This window comes from Sarcophilus harrisii, chromosome 6, assembly GCF_902635505.1.
Source record: "Sarcophilus harrisii chromosome 6, mSarHar1.11, whole genome shotgun sequence".
NCBI classification, from domain to species: Eukaryota; Metazoa; Chordata; class Mammalia; order Dasyuromorphia; family Dasyuridae; genus Sarcophilus; species Sarcophilus harrisii.
This window is the reverse complement of record NC_045431.1, coordinates 44,270,992-44,295,066: the sequence shown is the minus strand read 5'-3', so window position 1 is coordinate 44,295,066 and position 24,075 is coordinate 44,270,992. Positions and strand designations below refer to the sequence as shown.

At 30.9% G+C, this 24,075-nt stretch overlaps 1 long non-coding RNA gene across 1 annotated transcript in view; it reads right to left on the bottom strand.

Moving 5' to 3' along the window:
• Positions 1–5,339: 5,339 nt before the first annotated feature.
• The window catches only part of LOC116420164, a 253,344-nt gene continuing 234,608 nt past the window's right edge, over positions 5,340–24,075 (bottom strand). The window contains exon 3 of the long non-coding RNA XR_004230445.1: positions 5,340–5,370. This is a non-coding gene — a long non-coding RNA (uncharacterized LOC116420164). The remainder of the gene's footprint in view (positions 5,371–24,075) is intronic.

Genomic DNA, 24,075 nt, shown 5'->3' with positions numbered 1-24,075 from the left:
GATCAATTCATTTGGAGAAGGAAATTTTAAAAAGATTAAAGTTACGAACACAGGAATGACATTTTCATAGTTCAAACTATAATAAAGCATATATATGTACATATATATGTTTATATATATATGTATATATATATATATATATATATATATATATCCCAATATTGAATACTCAAAAAACATATTTTTAGGCAATAATTTCCTATTTGATAAAAACTGCTGGGAACATTAGGAAGTCCTGTAGAAAAATTAAGCTTGGTATAATATTTTACACCATATTCCTATAATGAATTCAATATATATATATGCCCTCAATTTTTAAAATAATACCAAAAGAAAAAGTTAGAAAGAAATTGATCATATACCTTTTATAGCTATAGAGAAGGGGTATATTTACAAAATGAGGACTAAGTTAGTTTAAAAGCTCCAAATGAGTATAAATAAGAAAAATTCAAATCAAAACAATATCTAGGTTTCACTACAAATTTAGTAAATTGGTAAAGAAAACAAAGAGGACAATAGGTAATATTGGAGGAGTTGTGGGAAAATAAAAACATTATATTAGTGTTGACAACTGTACAATCAAAACAGCCATTTTAGGAAGCACTTTTGAATTATGTCACTAATGTCCCATCGAAAATGTTCACAGCCTTTAATCCAGAGATCAACTATTAATAACATACTTCAAGGAAGTTTCTAGTAAGAAATATTTATGGTATTTATTTTGAAGTAGCAGACTATTGGAAACAAAGATAAATGTCCACCAACTGGGAAATGGCTAAAGAAGTTATGGTGAATAAAATGTAACTAAATAATACTGAGCTATAAGAAATTAAGAATATAACAAAGTAACACAGAAGCATAGGAAGTCATAAATGCATAAATGCTGAGCTAAGAAAAAAATAAAAATACAGACATACTTACATATGTGTGTCTAAACAATATAAATGGAAAAAACATAACAAAACATTAGGAAGTGAATGTTACAAATAATAAAGAACAAGCATAGTCCCAAAGAAGAAATAGGAGATTCCTCTTTTGCAGAAGGAGTCCACAGGAATAAAATATTGTGTGTATTTTTAAACTTTCTTGATTGATTTTCATGTGTTCACCTGCCATTTGTTAGTAATGCTCAACTGACATTTCTCTCCTTTCCTAGACTATGGCTATCTAGGGTGAAGGGGATTTAAAAAAAAATACGTCTTCTAAGAAAAGTTTTACTTGGGGTTCTTGCCATAGTTATTTTAGTCTAAGAGGCACTGCAGTATACCATATTAGGCACAAAGAATCATAAAATAATTGCCAAGAAATTTCTTCTGATTCCTAAGCAGTGAGCCTTTGTACTTCTTGGACAATACTGCGACTTTATGTAATAAACTTGTTCTGTCTTTCCCCCTTCAATCCCACCCTGAATGGGCTTGATCTCTGAATTTTCAATGGGTGTGAGGTATTTGGCTGGAAGGGAAAATCAGCTGAGTATGGTGAGCTCAGAGGAAACTTGGAGAATAAAATCAAGTTTTCCATAGAACTTTCTTTATGATTTGGAGGTCTCCTCTCCTAATCCATTAGAACTTGAGTTTGCTGAACTGTTCAGTCTTTAATACACACACAAGCCCCATGAATAGGTGGATTAAGAAGGCATTAACATGCCATGAGGAACACTAAAAGACTCTCTTTTCCAAAACTTGCCATGATCCCTGAAATGCCACCTTTCTACTTAAGATATTCTTTTATGTATATACACAAATATATACACACAAGCACATTTTATCGATGTTTACCCAATATTTCTCTTCTCCTGAATCTTCTTTTGGAATACTGAAGTACAGCTAAACAAATACAATCGACACAGTGGACCTTTTTAAGACATTTGTATTTTAAATACATCTTTTATAATAGAAATTGGTTGACTAAAAGAAGCGAGCCTAATAACTTAGCAGCAGTAATCATCATATAAAAACTGAAGGATGCATCAAATTATCAATTAATCAACCCCAGAATAGATATGGCTTATAAAGAAAAGTAAGGAAGTGCTAACTAAGAATAAGGAATGACATTTTTCAAAACCTTAAAACATATTAACTAAAAACAATATGAATATATCCATTTTTAAATAGTAAAATATTTCCACTTAGTCTACTGAATTTTATTTGGGTATAGTGTACTTTTACCAAAATGTGTCTATGAGACAGAGGCAGAGACAGAGAGAGACAGATGAAAGACAGAGACCGAGAGAAACGCTGTTGGGGCTTTTAAATGTTTTGTGTTTTTAATGTTTTAAAGAAGAAAGTAAAAAATAAAATCAATTCACTTCCTTTTTTTCAATCTGATTAAATATATTGTTTTAGCACCTAGAATCAAATATATTTGGACTTTGTATTTAAAATTATATTCTGTGGAAATCAAAGCATCTAAATCCAGTGTTAGTGAATTAATGAGCTTTTCATGTAAATCACATATAATTGACAGTGGAACTTGCCCCTGTATCCACTGACACCTGCACTGAATAATAATGAAGGAAAGAGGTTTTGACATTTGAAGCTATCTGCAGCCTATATTCATCCTGATTCTCCCTCAGAAACTAAGATAAAACTCTATTTTAAACTACTTGTTCATTTAGGCAGGAGACATTTGGCTCTCCTATATTTCTCTCCTACTTCCATTTGCCCTGAAGGAAAAAAAAAAACTTTAATGACCTTCTAGAGCTTAAGTACCACATATGATCAGTGAATATCTTCAAATAAAGGGAAATTGAGAGTGGAGATATAAAAGAACAGATTTCTTTTTGAAGTATTTTATGACTAAGAAAAATAACCCCTCTTTTAAGAAAGAGGACATATAATATTATAGAAAATACTGGATAAAAATAAAATGCATATAGATAAAATATATTTGATAGAAGATTTTTTTCAATTTTGATTAAGCATTAAAAATTAAACCAAATTCTTTAGACTTTGAAAATATCAAACACCATGTAATTCTGCACCAACGGGCAAACAGGTTTTGTTGTCTCAGATTCATAGCTGGATTGCTTGTACTTGCAACATAATTAATTGACTCTTTGATACCAAATGTAGAGGCCTTCCCAAGAAGGGGTCAGAGATGGTGTAACATATTTAGAACAAAATAGCTTTGTATGTGAATCTTTGTAAGTTGTGTTCAAAATGCTACCCTGTATCTTGAACTTTTCATGCCTTTTATGTTTATCAGCCATAGTACAAAACAGAAATGACACACATGCAAAAAATGTAATCTTTCACAGTATTCAAGAGTCTGACCAGAAATAGTATACATGCCTTTTTTATCCACCCCGAACATAACCTGCCTCTTCAATTCGCTCTTGCCAAGTCTGGTAAGGAGAACGAAAATAAGAGAGAAAACCATAAAAACAAGGGCTTTCTTATTGCTATTCATTCAGGAAACATAAAAGCAATGTCTGGATGTAATTGACCATAGGATTGAAGTATTGATATATCCTAGAAATCTGAATGAAGTTTTAAAGGAAAGAACAGAATTTTCTGGCTCAAAGAAGCAAACTAATGTCCTTTTAAGTTAAAAAAAATATATAAATTTAAAACTGTCAGTCTTGTTTTTGCATTATAATAATACTTTACAAATAATGATGAATTCTATAGTCAACTCGAATCTAAGATGTAGTATATTTTCAAGATTCAGATTGTATATCAGAGGAGCAAATGGCTCTATATTCTATAATCAATTCAAATCTAGGATGTAGTATATTTTCAAGATTCAGACTGTATATTGGATGATAGCAAATGTTGAAAGGCATCACAATACTGAATAAAGAGCTGAATGTGGAATCCTGCAATGTGGGCATCCAACATCACTCCTAATGCTGTTTAAATCGTCTAGCTTTAGATTTATGACTGATCCCATGAATTGTATTCAAATCCTTGGCTCTGTCCCTCAATACTGATGTGATCTTGGGCAACTTCTGATAAACAGAGGAGCCCAAGGGAATGTGCAGGAATTAAATACAAATCATAAGATCATAAACCAAGAATCAGAAGGGATGTTAAAAAATATTTAGGTCAACTTCCTCATTTTTTACAGAGGAGAGAAACTGAGGATCAGAGATGTTAAGTCATCTAAGATCACACTACCACTAAATAGTAGAACTGATAGTGAAACAGAATTACAGAATCCCACATTTAGCAATATCTAGTGTGTAAGTGTATATGTATATATAGAAGTATATATGTGCATTATTCCTATGCATATGTGTATATTTATATATTTGGGGGCAACATTTTGAATAAGAAAGTGATTATTAGACCCAATGACATAGGATGGTTGCTGATTGAAATTAAAATTCACAACACTAATCAATTCCTGACTATATATTTTCTGTTTTTCTCTTTTAACTATCACCTATAAAAACAAATACAAATAAATAATCCTGAGGATATTGGAACCTTGTAGCAAACAGATAAGCATAGGTAAACCACATATTGTGACAAAACATATGTATTTTAGATGTCTTACTTTTCAACCACTATCACCAATCTCTTTCCATTTCCAGATTTTAGGCTCTAATAAAAGTGTTTTCAAACAAGATATTCTCTACCACCACTGAATAAACTACAGAGAATTTACTGGCATGACTGTTGGTCCTAAGGGTTCCTGTGAGTCAGCGGATGGTACTTTACAATTAGGCTCTGAATCACCTGTTTTATCGTAATAACCACTTAGAGATAGCTCTTGGGCAGCACAATTTTTCAAATTCTCTTCAATGATATCACTTACTGTACTTTTTGTCACCTGTGATAAAGACTTGTATGTATTATATATGACAAGTTAAAAGATGTATATCTTTATATGTATGTATATATGGATACACACATATGTACTATAATATATTTAGATGGTGTATTGTGTTCACAGATATGAGAATACATACACATAATACACATACACACACAGACAATACTCACTTTATATAAGGGGACCTTCTGCAATTCTCTAAATAAAGTAATTTAGCTGGAAGCAAATTTGCCCATGACTTGGGAAAGGGAGGAATGGAAGTAGGAAGGGAGCCAGCAGTTCATGAAGACAAGAGGCCAGTCATATGGCAGCCAAATTGGGAGAGGAAGTAGGAGGGGGAAAATATGTGGGGTCAGGACAAAGGGAGGAGAGGATTACAGACAGGCAAGGGCCATGGTTAGTAAGTGCAGATGGATGAAAGACAGATACCTGAGCAGTTGGTAGAGTGAGACAAAAGTCCCCTCTTTCAGCCAGAGGCTGCAAGCCAAGGTTGCAATTCTGTAGGAGTTTCTAAGTCTATCCCTTCTTCTGCTTTCACTTAAAGGAATTCTTTTTTAAACTTTTTTTCATGGAGAGGTGAGCATGGGACTGGGGAAAAAGCACAATAAAGTACAATAGACTAAATATAGGTAGTTTTATGGGGTTTTTTTGAAATGTGGAATTCTTTCATAATTCTTCATGTAAAAATCAAATTTATATACTGCAAATTTATATGAAGCAAGAATTCTCCATATTTTATATATATATATATATATATATATATATATATATATATATATATATATATACTGTATGTATGTGTATATACATATACATTCAGCCATATGTACACACACACATACAGCTATACTAAATCTGTATAAATGTAGCTATATAACCCACCAATATACTTAACTGGATAATGACATCAAATTATAAATGGAAGTTATATTCTTGGGAGATTAAATATGCAAAGATATCATGATCTCACTTTACAAGAACATATCTAAAAAGAAATTATATTCCATGCCAGACTCCCTCCCCAAACAGGGCAATGATGATATCATTTATGTATCAGTGAGCTCATATTTGAGTCCTTTCCACCCAGGTAGTACTGGTGAAAACCTGTATTCCCTGAAAAGATTCTTTGAGAATTCAGGGTCAACTCAGTATCCAAGTAGAAATATCTAATAGGTTGTTCAAAATATATAATTAAAAACAAAAGCAAAAACAACCATTATGAACCTTAAACATGAGATTTTCTATTAGTTACACATATATACATAAACATGCACATATAAATACACAAGCATCTATACCAGTCTTTCTGCTCTGTGATGCTATCAATATGTGTGTATATGTGCTTGTACGTGTGTATATGAGATGAAATGAAGTGAATTACTATATAAAGCCTGTCATAACAGAAAACAGTCCCCCCCAAAAAAAAGTTGCCTTGATCTAATTAGCTTTGATCTAATGAGCTAATCATCCAAAAGCAATTGTGACCTTACAATGTGCATAAATGCAAAAATACAATTATGAAATTTAAAAAATGAAGAGAAATAAATGCCAAATATGAAAATGTAAAAATAGTTTAAAATATCCCTCATACCCCATCTTCCTTAATTCTTCACTTATTACAAATTAAAGGTATAGGAGCTAAGCAGTCATGGCTTTATTTATGAAGCTAGAGTTCATTTAGCTGATCATTATTTTCCCATCAATGGCAAGCACACTGCTCACTAGAGCTTGTCTCTAATGGCATGGAAATACATATCTGAGCAATACCATCCATGCCTGGATTTGATTGATTGGTAGCCCTGTAGTAGTTTTTTTTCTGGAAAAAATTAAATATAACATTCAAAATGTAAAAATCCAAATCAGTTACACACACACACACACACAAATATGTTGCAGGAGCATCTAGCAATTTATGTCACATTCTTTAATCATTACTGATAAATTCTGAGTGTTGATTATATGTAAAGTAAAATTAATTCACATTGTCATGCTCATACTAATGAATTTGCTTTTAGTAGACTAGAACTGAAAACATTTACATACTTAATTTAATTTGGAGAATGGAAAAGGAATTTACAAAAAGTTATTTTTGCTAATAGTTATTAAGTAAAGTTCTATATTTTTATCATATATTTAGAACTTTGAGGACTGAAATTTTCTCTTCTCTAGTTGTTTTTCCAATATACATGACAAATTACTTAAGGAAAAATTTGTGTGTGTGTATGTGTGTGTGTGTGTGTGTGTGTGTGTGTGTGTGTGTGTGTGGAGTTGAAATAGGGGAAGAGAGAGGAAAAATAAAGGTGAAATCATGGAAAATGTACCATTATGAAAAATCGATCATGACATTAATTTTTAAAAGCATGTATATATCTCTAAAAACAAAATGGCCATGGAAATGTTTTACATGATTTCACATGTATAATCTATACCTGATTCTTTGCCATCTCAGGGTGAGGAAGAGAAGAGGGGGAATAGAGGAAGAGGAATTTGGAACATAATATGTTAAATTTAAAATGTTTTACTAAGTGGATGCCCATCAGTTAGAGAATGGCTCGATGAGTTATGGTATATGAGTGTTATGGAATATTATTGTTCTATAAGAAAAGATCAATAGGGTGATTTCAGAGAGGCTTGGAGAGATTTGTATGAACTGATGCTAAGTGAGATGAGAAGAACCAGGAGATCATTGGCAATGGCAACAACAAGATTATATAATGATCAATTCTGATGGACGCGAGTCTTTTCAACAATGAGATGATTCAGGCCAGTTCCAATGATCTTGTGATCAAAAGAGCCATCTACACCCATTGAGAGGTCTGTGGGAACTGAGTGTGTATCACAACATAGCATCTCCACTCTTTTTGTTGTTGTTTGCTTGCATTTTATTTTCTTTTTCATTTTATTATTTTTTGATTTTATTTTTCTTGTGCTGTAAGATAATTATATAAATATGCATGCCTATATTGGATTTAACATATTTTTATCATGTTTAACACATATTGGATTACTTGCCATCTAGGGGAGGGGGTGGGAGGAAAGGGGGGAAATTGGAACACAAGCTTTTGCAAGGGTTAATGTTGAAAAATTATCCATGCATATGTTTTGAAAATAAAAAGCTTTAATAAAAGAAAAATGTTTTAAAACACATTAATGTATAATAGGGGGAAATAAAATACAATTTAAAATTGTAATAAGAAAGAAAAAAAAAAGAAATTAGTACACTCCATACTTATTCAGGTCCAACTGCCATGTTTTATTTGCATGGGGATATCACCAATCATCATTATATTCATAAAAATCAGCAAAGATGCACATCACTTTCTAATATACTATACAAAAATGATGATGACAAGTGATTGCAGATTATAAACTCTTCCCCAAAAGGAAAAAAAAAGTAAAAACAAAAGAACACCTGAAAATACAGTATATACTGATTGTTCCATTAGTAATACTGACATGCTTTACAAAAAGACAACACAATAAAAAGGAATAAAATCATTGACCTAGTATGTTTCTATCTTAATTTTGATTAGAATAATAAATATGAATTCCTTTCAAATGTGGATGTAATTAAAATAAATTCAAAACAAACAAACACATTTTGGGTATTTTTCTTCTTGTCCAACTTGACATTTCTGTGAAGTAAAACAGATTATTTTCCATGTATCTAATCAACAATCCTTCTGATTTATTTAGAAAAGGAGTTCTTTATGTTAGGTGCATAAATTTGTTTTTTCAAAAAATGCATGACATATTTATGATTTAGAACCTCTTTTACACATAATGCTAAAAAATAAAGTACATATTTTAGTATATTTAAATATGTACAAAAATAGGATAAGCAGTAGTATAAACACATCCAAAAGGAAATATGAATATTACCTATAAGTGTAATCTTTTTCTTGAAAGTGTACATAAGAATGAAGGTGGGACGTGTAATCTTCTCTACTGGGCAAAAAGTTATCCAGAGATCTTTCATTCACAAGACAAGATCAACATATTTGATTTGTCAATAGGTAAAGGAAGGAGTATTAGAAAAGAATTTGAATTTTTTTTAAAAGGATGAGGTCAGCATAGAAAGTCAATAATTTTAAACATTCATTTTTACCCGCCATTCCAAACTAATCCAGTCTCAAACATCTCATAACACTTTAATTCCTTGATTAAGAAAATAGCAGGATTTCCTTCTTTCATTTACAATTTCATTAATTACATTTTGATCACACAGATTCTCATCCAATAAAAGATAAAGTTTATGTTTGTATCTACTGATATCTTTTAACCAAAAGGTTAAAAAATCTATTCTTTCAACCATTGGAGCAAATGGGAAGATACTAGACTAACTATAGGAGGACTAATATAAACTTTTTTTTTATTTGAAAAGACATAATTACCATGGGCTGCTACTGAGAATAATTGGCTAAATCATAAAAAGGGATTTGGGCACACTAAAGAAGACAATTTTGTGGTGCTATATATTCATGGGCAACAATTGTATAACTACATAACTAAAAGGAAAACAAAACAAAGAAGTGAAGGCATTTTCTGTTCTGGATTATTGTAAAAATGCATACTCTCTTTTACTACTCTACTGATGTAGTTTAATTAATTTTCCACTTAAAATATTTGGAATTGCAAAAGTGTATATTGCAAAAGGACTTAAATTAAAACACATGGAAGAAATATGTTTGATGTACCAAAACAAAAGAATATATATCTTCAAAAATAGTTTTAATTGGAAAAAAGGGCAAGGCCAATTGTGAAATCACAGTCTAAAGTGTCATTGTTCTCTGTTAACACTTCATCTACAGAGAATTTTACAGTGTGACATCAAGCAAAACTCTGGTAAATTACTTAAGAATCAAATCTTTGACCAATGGGTTACTCACTAATGAGTGGACAGGCAAGATACATATAAACTATTTCATATTTTTAAATAAATTTATTCCCAAATGTATTATTATATAATAAAAACTCTTTTTCTTTTAATTTATTTATATAGACATTGCTAATTTTATTATTTTAGGATCACAACTTCCCATTAACCCCTTAATCTCGTACCCACTTGATTTTTGATTAACACCATTTCTACTCATATGTTCTTTATTCCACACAAACAAGATATGTAAATGTTCTTTTACTTCATCAGACTTCTCCCATCTCTATGAATTTGCTCTGTCCCCTCCGAATTCCTAGAATGTGCTCTACCATCTCCATTGTATTGGTAGAGACAGTTTCCTAAAACAGTTCCTATCTCTACCACTTCTTAATATAATCCTTATGAACAAGTTCTATATTTATTTATTTTCAATTTATTTAAATTCAATATATTCAATGCTACTTATTATCAAATAATATCTGCATGGCAAGTTGAATGAACCACTATTAATCTCTGAGGTTCTCTGACTTAAAGAGAAGTGATACTGAGGATTTACTCTTATTCCACATTATCAAATATAAATGTAAGTTCTATGGTTGGAGCAGAATATTATCAGTACTGCAGCTAAATGTCTGAGTAACAACTCCAATAAAACCAATGATTCCATATCAGGAATCTCAGTTGATCACACTACACTCTAAATCAGTTTTATAAGGGAAAATTAAAACATCATTTGTAAAGATAATTTTGTCTAAAAAATGAGTGATGTTATGTAAATTATCAATTTTGATAGTGCAGCTTTTTGTGAGTTATATCCATTCCACCAAACTGAATAACATTTTAAATTCCATTGTAGTAGAAAATTGTCTCTAGGAAAAAGAATAATTTTCAAAAATCACCCAGTGAATAATAGGACTGTAAAAATAAAAACTATTAGATACTGTGTTACTAAGGGTACTGCTTGAGACAAAAGTCTTATAACTTAGATTTGAGCGCAGTTTAACAAAAACCAGTGGGAATCAGAATAATAATAAGGCCTACCACGATTAAAATGAAAGAAATTTTTCTATGTGCATCCATTATCCCATTACTCTTAATTATAGGGGGAAAAATCCTGCATATCAGAATATTAAGCCTTGTGATTCTTATTGGATTCTACAAAATAAAGTGGAATGCTCTAGATTTTAAGTGAATCATTCATAGTCAAAAATAGCAGCAGATAGATTTTAAAATATCATTTGTGATACTGTAGACAATTTTATCAATGAAATACTGCTCCATGTCCAAAAAGTATACAAAGATATGAGCCAAAAGGCAATGGGATACAGGGCAAAGACTATACTGGAAACAGAAAGTTATGGAAAAATTTTTCACTCTAACTTAATCCTAGATTTAATCTCTGTAATTTATCTGGAACTGAGGTTAAAGGATTATATGAAAAATCCAATTCAGTTACTCTTTTAATGTTGATCTTGGATAAGTTATTTTTCCTTCTATATATCAGTTTCCTTCTCTATAAAGTGGGGATTAATATTAATTTTCCAACTTTCTTCTTCAGTTTTGTCATAGGAGTTATCCAGAGAATGAAATAAGAATTCAACACATTGTTCATTTTTTCTCTCCTTATTCTCATTATTCTTTTCTAGAACCACAATATAAGTTGTTAGGTTTTACAAGCTGCCTATTTCTAGGCCAGTTTGTATAGCAATAAAATTGGAGACAGAAGCTAAGATAGTTATATTAATTTTTATCAACAAATAAGGCATGGTAGCCACAATTTTTTTAAATGTAATATATAGCCTGTTTCAAATTACGAGCTACTGAATGATTAGTAAGACATGATAGAGAAATACACTAAAAATTTGGTTAGTATGAAAGAGGCATCTTGAGAGACCGTGTAAACTTCATCCTAGCTCTATCTATCTATCTGTCAGTCTCGTCTCTATCATGTATCTGTTTTCATTAATAAAAAGTGAGATTTTTTGTTTCAGTGCTATGTTTTCAGAATTATCATATTTAAACTGTCACTAAAAACATCACAAGAGCATTTTTAAAATATCTGTCAAATTATTATTAGTTTTGTTAGATAGATTTAAGATTAAGTTGGTATTTATGCTGTACTTTGTGAAAGGTTAACAGATAAAGGCTCAATAGAGGCAAATATTTTAAAAAGAATAATTCAAAAATATGTTTATCTGAAGAAGATGCTGGATATAAAATTATTTTTATTGCTACTGTTGTTACCTTTTAATTTTTCTAAAGGACTTAAATGATTTGTCATATGACCAATTCATATTCAATTCTACTGATATTCAATAGATACATACTCACATCTATTATAACTAAAGAGAATATAAAATGAAATGGGAGTAAATGTATGTACAAATTCTTTGAAGTTTAAGTAAATCACATATACAAATCTTTAGTCTCCAAGTGAAGATTTTACTCTCAAGTAATATGTCATTTAAGTATGTTTCTAAATAAGAAGTTGGGGCTGAAAAATAAGTTAGTTTCTATACTAATTTTCTGGATTATAATTAGAAGCTAACAAGGGGAAAAACCTATCCTAGGCTGAAATCAATGTGTCCTTCTGAATGACATCTTCTCTATACCTGCTCAGCCAATTTCATCAAACAGACTACATTACATAGTCATACATTTGACAAGGCCAGTTGAATTCTTTCCAATTCTATTTGCATTTTAAAATGTCATAATATAATTTGTTTTTCATGTTGTCTTTGTTTAAGGTAAAATTATCTCTTTATCTCCAAAGAGGGTGTTAAAAGTAGCATCATTATTTTTATTTGTATTACAACATTGGTCTAGAGCTTTTGCACATAGGCCTCCTCCAAAATAGGACAAAATCTCTGTTGTTTTTAGGAGACAAAGCATTTAGTCAGGCTACATTCAAAACTGTCAATGGGATCATCTTTCACTAAGACTGCTGGAGCCAATATATGGATAAAACAATTCATCACTTCAACTCTACAAGCCATTATTTCTAATTAAAAACTAACCCATAAATACCTATTTTATAGCAGGTCTGTGCGGTAAATAAATTCCACTGGTCAGTAAAGCACTCACAAAAGAAATTACCTTAAAACTTCATTTCCAAGTGTTTCTTCCTAATTAAAATGGCTATTTCCCATGCATATCCCTGAGGATATTGTTTGTAATTGTTTGTAATAATTTGAGGTTCTTGTAAAAGCTAATTCTTAGCCAAGCCACTACTCCAACTTTTTATCATATTGCCTACAAAATGGAGCTTAAATTCTTAAGCCAAATAACTACTTTGCATACCAAATCTGGACAGGGTTAAAAAGCAAAGACATCACCTTACCGACAAAGCTCTGTATAGCCAAAGCAAAGATTCTTTCAATTCCAATATATGGCTGAGAGTCGAAGTATAAGTAAAACTGAGTACTCCACAATCAATGCTTTTGAATTGCAATGCTGGAGACTTTTGAGAGAATCTTGGCAAGCAAGGAAATCAGATCAGTCAATACATAAAGAAATTAATTCAGGCTATTCACAAGAAGGTCAAATACTGAAGTTGAAGCTCAAATACTTTGGCCACTTAACGAGAAAATGGGACTCATTGAAAAAGACCTCAAAGTTGGGAAAGATTGAAGCCAAAAGGAAAAGGGGACAGCAGAAAATGTGATGGATAGAAAGTGTCATGGAAACAAGCAACATGAACTTGGGACAGACTCTGAGACACAGTAGTAGGTAGAAGGACCAGAAATCATAAAAAGTCAGACAAGATTGAATGACTAACAATAAGACCCTTCTTAGACCTACTTTGATAGATAAATTAATAGAACAAATATCTATTAAGTATTCACTCTGTAATAAGGACTGTGGAAGAGCACTGAGCTTAAAGATATTATTCCTACTTTCAAAGAGTATAAATTTTTTTTAAAGAGCCTTCACTCCCAGTTGTTCAATTGAATATTTAAGTATTTAATATATTAAGAGACTTTTTTCTATTAAAATAATCCCTGCTAAAATTATTTTCTATGATTTCACTTGCTCTTTCTTTAGTTCCTTCAATTATTATTATAATTATTATTATCAATTGTTTGATTGTCCATCTTGTGGTACTTACCTTCAAAATAATTTTCAGTTGTCTCAGGCTAACATGAAAAAACAAATAACAAATGAAGAGAAAAAAGTATCTAAATGTATGCAACCCAATCCCTGGGTCTTCCTGGAGACTGTCTTTGTTCCCTTTGACCTTTCTTAATAATTAGTTGATTTGTTTGTCTTTGGGACTCACAAATCTTAATGATACCAAATGAAATTCTGGCTAATGATAGCTCTCATTTACCCCAAACCTTATGTTTAACAAAGCACTTTGCTCAAAACAGCCTTGTGAGTTTTATCCTGTACTTCTATACTACATTATATAGAGGTAGAATGTAACAATACCATGCTATCTATGTTTACTTGGAAAAAAACAATTAGAACACTCAAATTCAATATCCTCATCTGTAAAATACAATTGTTGGAAAAAAAGATCTTTTCCTTTAATTTATATTGGAGTTTATGAGTTGTTTATATTTACTTGTCTGCTTCCCATGAAAAAGTAGTCAAATGACAACCCTCTGGTTAAGGAATATTTATAATAACAATCATCTTAAGAAATCATTTAAAAGTAATTGCACAAGGAGGGAACATTCTCTAAGTCCTTTACTTTTTAGGCCTAATATTTTCCTTTTTATTGTTATTTTTCTGGTTATATACATATGCATTAACATTTTTCTTTTTTATGCAATTAATTTAATAGATTATTTTGGAGTTGGACCATAATCATTTCATGGTTAATGGGTATATTGTTTCATTAAATATGAGTCCTAACTAAAAATTCATTCAATCATATTTTTTGACTTAAAAAGGACCTCAAAAGATGATCCAACTTCTTCATTTTGTAGATGAGGAAACTAAAGCCCAGAGTTACAAATGAAGACAAATACAATTGGAGACAAATTATAAATCCAGGTCTTCTCATTTTACATTCAATATTCTTTTCTTAATTAGTTTATTTTTAACACACATTGCTTAATGAATCATATTGGGAGAGAAAAATCAGAACAAAAGGGAAAAATCATAAGAGAGATAAAAAAAAAACAAGAAAAAAAGAACACATAGCATGTGCTGATTTACACTCAGTTTCCTTAGTTCTTTTTCTGGATGCAGATGTGATGTTCTGTGCAAAGTCTATTGAGTTTGCTTTGGATCACTGAACCACTGAGAAGAACCAAGTCATTCATAGTAGATCATAGCACATTTTTGTTGTTCTTGTGTACAATTGCTTGTTTCACTCAGCATCAGTTCATGTAAATCTTTCCAGGCCTTTCTAAAGTCATACTGTTCATCATTTTCATAGAATAATAATATTCCATTACCTTCATATACCACAACTTAATCAACCATTCCCCAATTGATGGGCATCTACACATTTTCCAGTTCTTTGCTACCACAAAAAGAGCTGCTACAAACATTTTTGAACATGTGGGTCCTTTTCCCTCCTTTATGATTTTCTTGGGATAGAGACCCAGTAAGGATACTGCTGAATCAAACTGAATCACAGTTCTATAGACCTTGGGGCATAGTTCCAGATTCCACTCCAGAATGGTTGAATCATTTCACAAATCCACCAACAATTCACTAGTGTCCCAGTTTCCCCACATCCCCTCCAACAAATTTCATTATACTTTCCTGTCATCTTAGCCAATCTAAGATATGTGAAATGGTACTTCAGAGTTTTAATATGCATTTCTCTAATCTAAAAATTTAGAGCATTTTTTCATATAACTATATATGATTTTAATTTCATCATTTGAAAATTGTCTATTCATATCCTTTGAATTTTTGTCAATTGAGGAATGACTTGTATCCTTATGAATTTGATACTGTTCTTTATATGTTTTAGAAGTGAGGCCTTTGTCAGAAACACTGACTGTAAAATTTTTTCCCCAGCTTTGTACTTCCCTTTTTAGTCTTTTTAGTCTTTTTAGTCTTCTTTGTGCTTTGTGCAAAACTTTTTTTTTTTAATTTAATGTAATCAAATTGTTCATTTTGTATTCCATAATGTTCTCTCATTCTTCTTTGGTCATAACTTTCTCCCTTCTCCAAAGATCTGAAAGATAAATTTCCTCCTAATTTGCTTATGGTATCACCCTTTATACTCAAATCATGTACCTATTTTAACTTTATTTTGATATGGAGTGTGAGATATAGGTCTATGCTGAGTTTCTAAATTACTATTTTCCAGTTTTCCCACCAATTTTTTTTGTGAAATTGTGAGTTTTTATCCCAAAAGCTGTTATTTGGGGTTTTATCAAATATAAGATATCTATAGTCATTGATTATTGTGTCATGTGTATCTAACCTATTTCACTGATATATCACTCTATTTCTTAGCCAGTACCAATTGGTTTTGATGACTGCTGATTTATATATAGTTTTAGATCTGGTACTGCTAAGGTCTAACATTTTCAAAAGCCTGGTATTAGTGGCATTTTCTTTGGGAAATTTGTCCATAAACCTTTCAATTTTACTGTGAAGATTTATAAGCAACAAATAGACATCAATGTGCAGAAACTGAATTTAAGAGAATATTGCACAGACATTTTAAAATATAAGCATTATTTGATGTCATTGAACAAATCTGTGACTTTATAAACAGGAAGGTGCCTAAATGAACATTGTCATTTCATATGAGGGTCGCAAGAATTTTAATTACCCACAGGTATATGGAATTTCAATACGTGTTTTATCAGCATTTTGCCCTTAGTGTGGCTGTTAATTTGAATAATTAAGATTTGAATAATTTAGATTCATTGAAATCATAATTTCAGTCGTTTTTAAGTTGAGTTGGATTCTTCCTGACCCCATTAGGAATTTTCTTGTTAAAGATACTGAAATAGTTTGCCATTTGCTTTTCCAATTCATTTTACATATAAGGAAACTGAAATAAATAGGATAAATAACTTGTGCAAGATCACACATCTAGTAAGTCTGAAGCCAGATTTGAACTCATAAAGATGAAACTTCCTTACTTCAAACAGTGTTCTGTCCACTAGGCTTCCTAGGTTTCCCGAAACTACAATGCCCACTCCCCCCTTAAAAGCAAGTAAATCTTGCTAGACCATTCATATGGGAGCCACTTAGAGTCAGTCTTATGGATTAAATATTGATTCATTTCAAGAATAAAGTGACAGAGGAAGATGATAATATAATAAATTCACATACTATTTTCCAATGGGATCTTGAGGATATTTTTCTTTGTTTTGTGCTTAATGAATATTTCATTTATGATGAGTGTGTATATACATGTAAAAGTTAGGAAAAGTGACATTTTAATTTTTTTTTTTTTTAACAGCCACAAGTACAGCATAGGTAATGAGACCACCAATCAGCACTGGTGCCTTTCACAGAACCATGCATCATCAATAAAGTTAATAAAATTCAAATGAAACAATATACTCATTTCACTAACCCACATAAACAATCGATCAAAAATACAGTTTTAGTAAGATATGAGAAAGAGAAAGATACTATCCCTATTGAGAATTCTCAAAACTGAATAGACATTTTTTTTCCTATTTTAAAGGATTGTTTCCTCCTATGGTATTCATCAATCTTTTTTTTTCCCTCTAGAAGACCAGATGTCTTAGACAAAACAAATCAATAGCAACCCCTTTTCTCAATAAAATTAGATGAAATATATAAAGAATACAAAGGTAACTGGAAAATGATCAAAAAAGGAAAATGAAAACCTAAATCTAGTGCTACAATGAGTTCATTACTTATTATTTTTCTTGAGGTAGTCCTAATGGATATTGGTGAATTAGATATAGTCCTATATTTGTGGCTCTGTTCAACAATGAGGTGATTCAGACCAACTTCAATAGACCTGAGGTAGAGAGAATCATCTGCACCCAGAGAGAAGACTATGGGCACTGAATGCGGAGGACAACATAATATTTTCACCTTTTTGTTGTTTGCTTGCTTTCCCAACCCCCCTCTCATTTTTTTTTCTTTTTTCATCTGATTTTTCTTGTGTAGCATGATAAATGTGGAAATATGTATAGAAGAACTGCACATGTTTAACATAAATTAGATTATGTTAAAAATAGGGGAGGGGATGAGGAAGGGAGGGAGAAAAATTTGAAACACACGATTTTGCAAGGATGAATATTGAAAACTATATTTGCATATATTTTGAAAATAAAAAGCTATTATTTTAAAAAGGAAATAATCCTATTTTAGTGAAGGAATTCATTCCTTTTAAGTTTCATACACTTCTAATGAAGTACTCTCAAAGAAGAATTAGAAGCTTTTAAAATATATACTTTTAGAGTCTAAATATAGGTAGCAAACTTAAAATGAATTATCAAAGGAGAAAAAAGATAGAGGCTGAAAATAAAATATTTCAGATTTTATTTACTTCTCTCATGTTGAGAAAAATATGGCATGACTGATATATTTCTCTTTCATTTTATTACCTCTGATTCACATTGTAAAATTTTTGTGTCTGTATGTGTATGGGTGTATATAAACACGTATACACACAGATACACATACAGAGAAAGTTGTTTTAATGTTGTATCCCCCATTAACAGGAAACATCAAGGATTCCCCTGCCCTACTAATCAAAAAGCACAGCTATCACTAAATTGACTGGAGCTCAAATTACATAATATGCTGAAAACTCTCTGTATGTGTACACACACATCTAGATGTGCATATATGCATATGCACAGAAACATATATTAATGTATCCATAATAGCAGTTTTTAAGCTAAGAGAATGATATAGGTATCTAAATTAATATCTTGATTTGGTCAAACATATCAAATTTTAAAACTTTTGGGATAAAATGTCATTTATTTTATTTCTTTTTACCAGAGAGTGACAGAAAACTAATTTTATATAAAAGAGCCTTTGATCAGCCAAAACAAAATTTGACTCAGGTCACAATAAAGGGAAAATATCAAGACTAAAGAACCATAAATATGATCATTTGATCAAAATGATAGAAGAAATATCTATATTATTGTATTTCCTCACTCCATCTCTTTCCCCCATATCCTACACAAGAAAGAATAATACTATTTGGTGACTAAAGATTTCCAGCCCATGTATAAACCACCAGCCAAAATTTTCCAAAATTTTGGAAATATTCATTTTTATCTTTGTTATCAGAGATATATCTGAAAAAAGCCAAGGCCAGTATAATTTTCCTCTTGCTGGGACAATCTACTGTAGTTGTGATGTACCCTTGTAATGAAAAATAAAAGTAATAAGCCATCAGAATGCCAACTCAGCAGTTCCAAACATTTAAGACTTTCATAGAAGAAATATATTTTCTGGCATCCTCACTGAAATATTTTATGAAGAGCCACAATAATAATGCCTTGCATTTATGAAGTAAGGCTCAATTTCTGAAGAGTTCACAGCAGGCTGTAGAATCTATCCAAATACTAGTCATAGCCTCCCGAAGGTAGGCAAGGGGCTCATGTTTTTATCCCGATTTTCCAGGTGATACTGTTCTCTGGTCTCTCTGCCACAATGCCAGTCTCTCACAAATTTCTGTGACATGTTCATAGTAACTTTGAGATAATTTCCTGTCTTACCCTGTGCCCCACAGAGATGATAAATTCCAGCCAGCACTGCAGGGCATGAAGCAAGATGAGAAACAGGCCTTTTGCAAGTTTGGACATAAACATTCATAAGAAACTTCAGGAGAATAGTCTTTACAAGTGCCAGAGAGAAAAGGGGTTATTTGACAAAAGTATGCTTTTAATAAAATGGTCCCAAATCACTGAGCTACAAAAGTCAAAGCTAACACTTGGTTTTTACTTGCTTTGTTATTCAAATGTATAACTTTTTTTAAAAAAAATAATGCAGAATTAAAAACAAAATATTTGAGCTATAATTTTGCATACCTTTCTTGATTTGTATATATTATATACATAATATGTATTATATATACATATATATTATAATATAATATATACACAAAATGTATTATATACATAATATGTACACATGTGTATATATATATAATTATATACATATATGTATCACATATATATTTCTTATATGTATGATAGCACCACCAAGTTTTTACTGCTATCCCTTAAAGTTTTCTTCTATTTATCATCCCTAAATTGTTAAACAGCTTGAAGTTAAAGAATCATTCAATATGGTTCTGTACTTTACCCCTGCAAGTAATCTAAGACAAAATATTAATTTATGCAGCATATAAATTTAATATAGATTTATACTTTAGAAGTTGTAACAATATCAATCAGAAAAGTTCACACAATGCTGGTTTATATAAATGAAAAATTCCTTACCAATTATCATGGGATAAATTACATTACTCACCAATATTCAGTGGCAAAAGGGATCTTGATTGTTTTAAGTAACCATATTCTCAGACCATGCATCATATTTGACGATAGGCAAAAGTCAAAAACTTTGGCAAGTTATTGAGATATAATAGTAGTCTCTGAAAAAAAATCCCCATTTCCTTTCTTAAGGTATTATTCTCACTTTAATTTAAAATGTCCTTAGATCTTACTTAAAGATAAGTAGAAAAACAATTTTGAAAACAGAAATAGGTCAAGCTATCATCCTGTGCAATACCACAGAGTAGATTTTTCATCTTTAAATGAAAAGTAGAGCAGTGGGTGAAAAAAGTACTGTTTTGTTTAAAGAGTTGGTGTTTTAATATGATTAAGTTAAATATTAGGATTCTTCTGGTATGTCTCATACATTCAAGCAATTATCTCATTTCATGGTATGCTTAATCCTGTGGTTTATCCACTACATGGCAATTTCTACTTAGCTTAATCTATAGCATATTGTTGGTATCCAAAAAATATAAGAAACTGTCAAAATAATATATGTGGGTTTATGTGCGTACATGAGTGTATAAAGAAACCATTTAGATAAAACTTTAAATACATGTTATCTTATAAAATATGTTATGTCCAGCAAGTTACTCTCTTCATCCTACATTCATTATATATACACAGTGTGGGGGAAACAAAGAAACTGAAAGAATAAGCTCAAGAGCTCAATAAAAGAAAGATAATTTCTTTGTTAATTATGTTGATTCAGGATGATGAATTGCTTGATAGATACTGGTCATCTCTATCTAAGAGATGATGCACTGTAAGAAATGACATATTTTATTTTATAAAATATGCAATCCCCATCCTCCAAAAAAAGAAGTTTTACATCATGTTGCACAATTGTTAATTTATCTTAAAACCCATTTTCTGACTTTTATTATATGAATAATTAAATTTACATGAAGTCATATAAAAAAATGTTAAGGATCCTTGACATCACTGAGTATGAGTATACTGCCCCACAAAGCACATTAAAATTCTGCTAAAACTTGGTAGGTAGATGAATTTTTAAGAGAGATTATAGCCACACACACACACACACACACACACACACACACACACACACACAATTCCATCATCTTGAAGCCAATGATGGAGTGAGTTCCTCTGAACTCTCCCAGTCTCTTTCTGATATCAGAAACAAATTCCATAATTGGAACAATATGCAATGCTTTTCCAGCTTGGTAGGTAGGACCTACCAGAGCTTCCATTCCATTGTTTCAGGCTTTACAAACATAGGACATGTGCATGATAAAACAGGGGACTAAAACATCAGTGGGAATGAAAAGACCTAAATATCAACTGCAATATGATGCAGGCAATGGCAATAGTGATGCATAAAAAGTGGAAACAATTTAGTTAAGTATCACTAAGCTCAAAATTTCTTAGTCATGATGAGGGCTGTATAAACAATCATGTTTTAACTTTTTTTTTTTTTAAAGAAGAGCCAGAGATAATGATATAGCTCAGATGCATTTAAAATCTGATTCTGATCTCGAGAGACAGGATTTAAAAATCAAAATACATAAAATGGAAAAGTAATTTTTGTGTGAGAAAAAGAGAGTATTAAGAAGAAATACTTTGATATCTGCAGAAATTTAAATGACTAATGCTTCAAAGAAGAGGTTTTTAAACTGACCATCAATATTAATGTATGTGTTACAGTACCCTTTGAAATAGATAATTAACATACTTAGGAGAAGTAACTCTGTGAAGTCTTCCCTGATTCTCCTATAAATAAATGGGAATTCCTTCATTGAATCTGGCATATGATAGACTTATATTAAATACTAAGAAGCAGTCAACTGAAATTGTAGATGGAAAGAATACCATGAATCTAAAACAAGAAACCTAGATTATTAATTGAGCTCTTTAAGGTAAATATTTCAAGGAATCTAAATTGATATGTATCATGAAAGATTGTACACAATATAAAAAAGTTAATTTGTAGAAATTTCTTTTTTCCTCTTTCCTAGAGTCACACAGTTAATTAGTGTTAAGTGTCTGAGACCACATTTGAACTCAGGTCCTCCTGACTTCCTCTATCTACTGCACCACCTATCTGCACCAGAAATTTCTTAAAAAAACCAAAAAACAAAAAAAAAAAAAACATTCAATGATGATTCATGTCTCAGATAGAACAACTGAGTCCTTGAAGAACAATGAAAAAATTTTACTGTTCTGTAGAATAATTTACATCTTTTTATAGGTAAATGAAACTAATAAGACATTCACATAATTCAAATAATATTTATTAGTCTTTACATATGATTTATATTGTTTATATAATTTAAATTTCATGTATTTACCTTTTTGAAATGACTACTTTTTACTTAAGCACAAAGAATTCAAAGAAACCTTAAGATCTCTATGTACTTTCCAGCAAGAATCTGGAAGATTTCTTCTTAATCCCCACCTCCCAACTTGCCAAAAACAAACTATGTTCATAATTTAATGGATAATACATTTCTCATTTTATCCCAACAAGATATTCTGCGTGAACAAAGTAAAGAGATACCTTTGATACTGACAAGAATAAACCGCTCCAGAATAAGGAGACAATTTAAAGAAAAGGGTTCATAGAGAAGTTATCATATTAACAAACCTCTAACTGCTGTCTGTGCAGCATATTATAATAGAAAAAGCTCTTGGAATTGGAAATCAGATAGGAATAGTTTCAAACTTGCTTTAGACTTACTAACTTTATAACCTTAGGTCAGTTCCCATCTTTCAAATTCAGGTTCCTAATCTATAAAATGAGAACTTTGGACTGGATGACCTAGTTCTTTTCAATCTTAATCCATAAAATTATGATTTCTAAGCAGAATGTGGTCAGACTATCAACACATTTAGAATTAATTCCAATAAAAAAGAGTAGATGTTCATCAATTGGGAAATGGCTGAATAACTTGTATTATATGAAGATAATGTGTATAAAAATGATGAACAAGTTGATTTTAGAAAGGCCTGTAAAGAATTACATGAACTGATGTTGAGCAAAACAAGCAGAACCAGGAATTTGTATACAGTAATAGTAAGAATGTGCAATGGTCAACTATGGAAAACTTGGTTCTCAGTAGAGTGACCAAAAGGAATCCTAATAGACTTGGGACAAAAAATGCCATTTGCTATCAGAAAAAGAACTCTGGAGATTGAATGTAAATCAACACATGCTAGTTTCACTTCTTTTTATCTTTTTTTTCTCTCCCATGGTTTTCCCCTTTGGCTCTGATTTTTCTCTCCCAACATGATTCATAAAGCCCATGTGTATTAAAAATAAACTTACTACTAAAAATAAAATAAAATAGTAAAATATATAAATTTTAAAATTTCATAAATTCATAAAGTAATGTATATTAAATAAATTTTAAAAAATAAAATTAAATATTTTTAAAAGAATTAATTTCAATAACATTGATTATACTATAGTATCTACTAGCCTATATGATTTGGTGCCTTATGCAATCAATTCCCAAGGAAAGAAAAAGCAGGTTTCTTCCATAATGAGACTTGATTCTGAGCCTAAAAACACATGTGTCATTTACTCCCAAGATATGGCAACTACAATACAGTTGACTTCATTTTTCCTTTCAATTAAAGAGAAAAGGCTATGGTTCAAAGCAAGTTGTTTTAAGCCTCCCACACTAAAATGCTTATCAATTCTGAAGAATCTCCTTGACTTCATCTTTGTCTAAAATCCAAATCCCATTTTATTTCTTTTATTTTCTGGATCCCATATGGGAGACTATATCAATCCAGATGAAGAGAATTAGACAAGCTTGCTTTTGAAGTTTGTCAAATGCTGCTCTTTAGCATAGGACATCATTGTTTGATAAGACAAAATTCCTCAACCTATACATGCTTTTTTTGCTCTTAGAACAATACAAAGAGCAGCTGACACAAAGTCTGTTATTTCTGCCAATAGAAGTGACACTAGAAGCCTGAAAATTTATATCTGAATGATCATGGATCCACTATTTT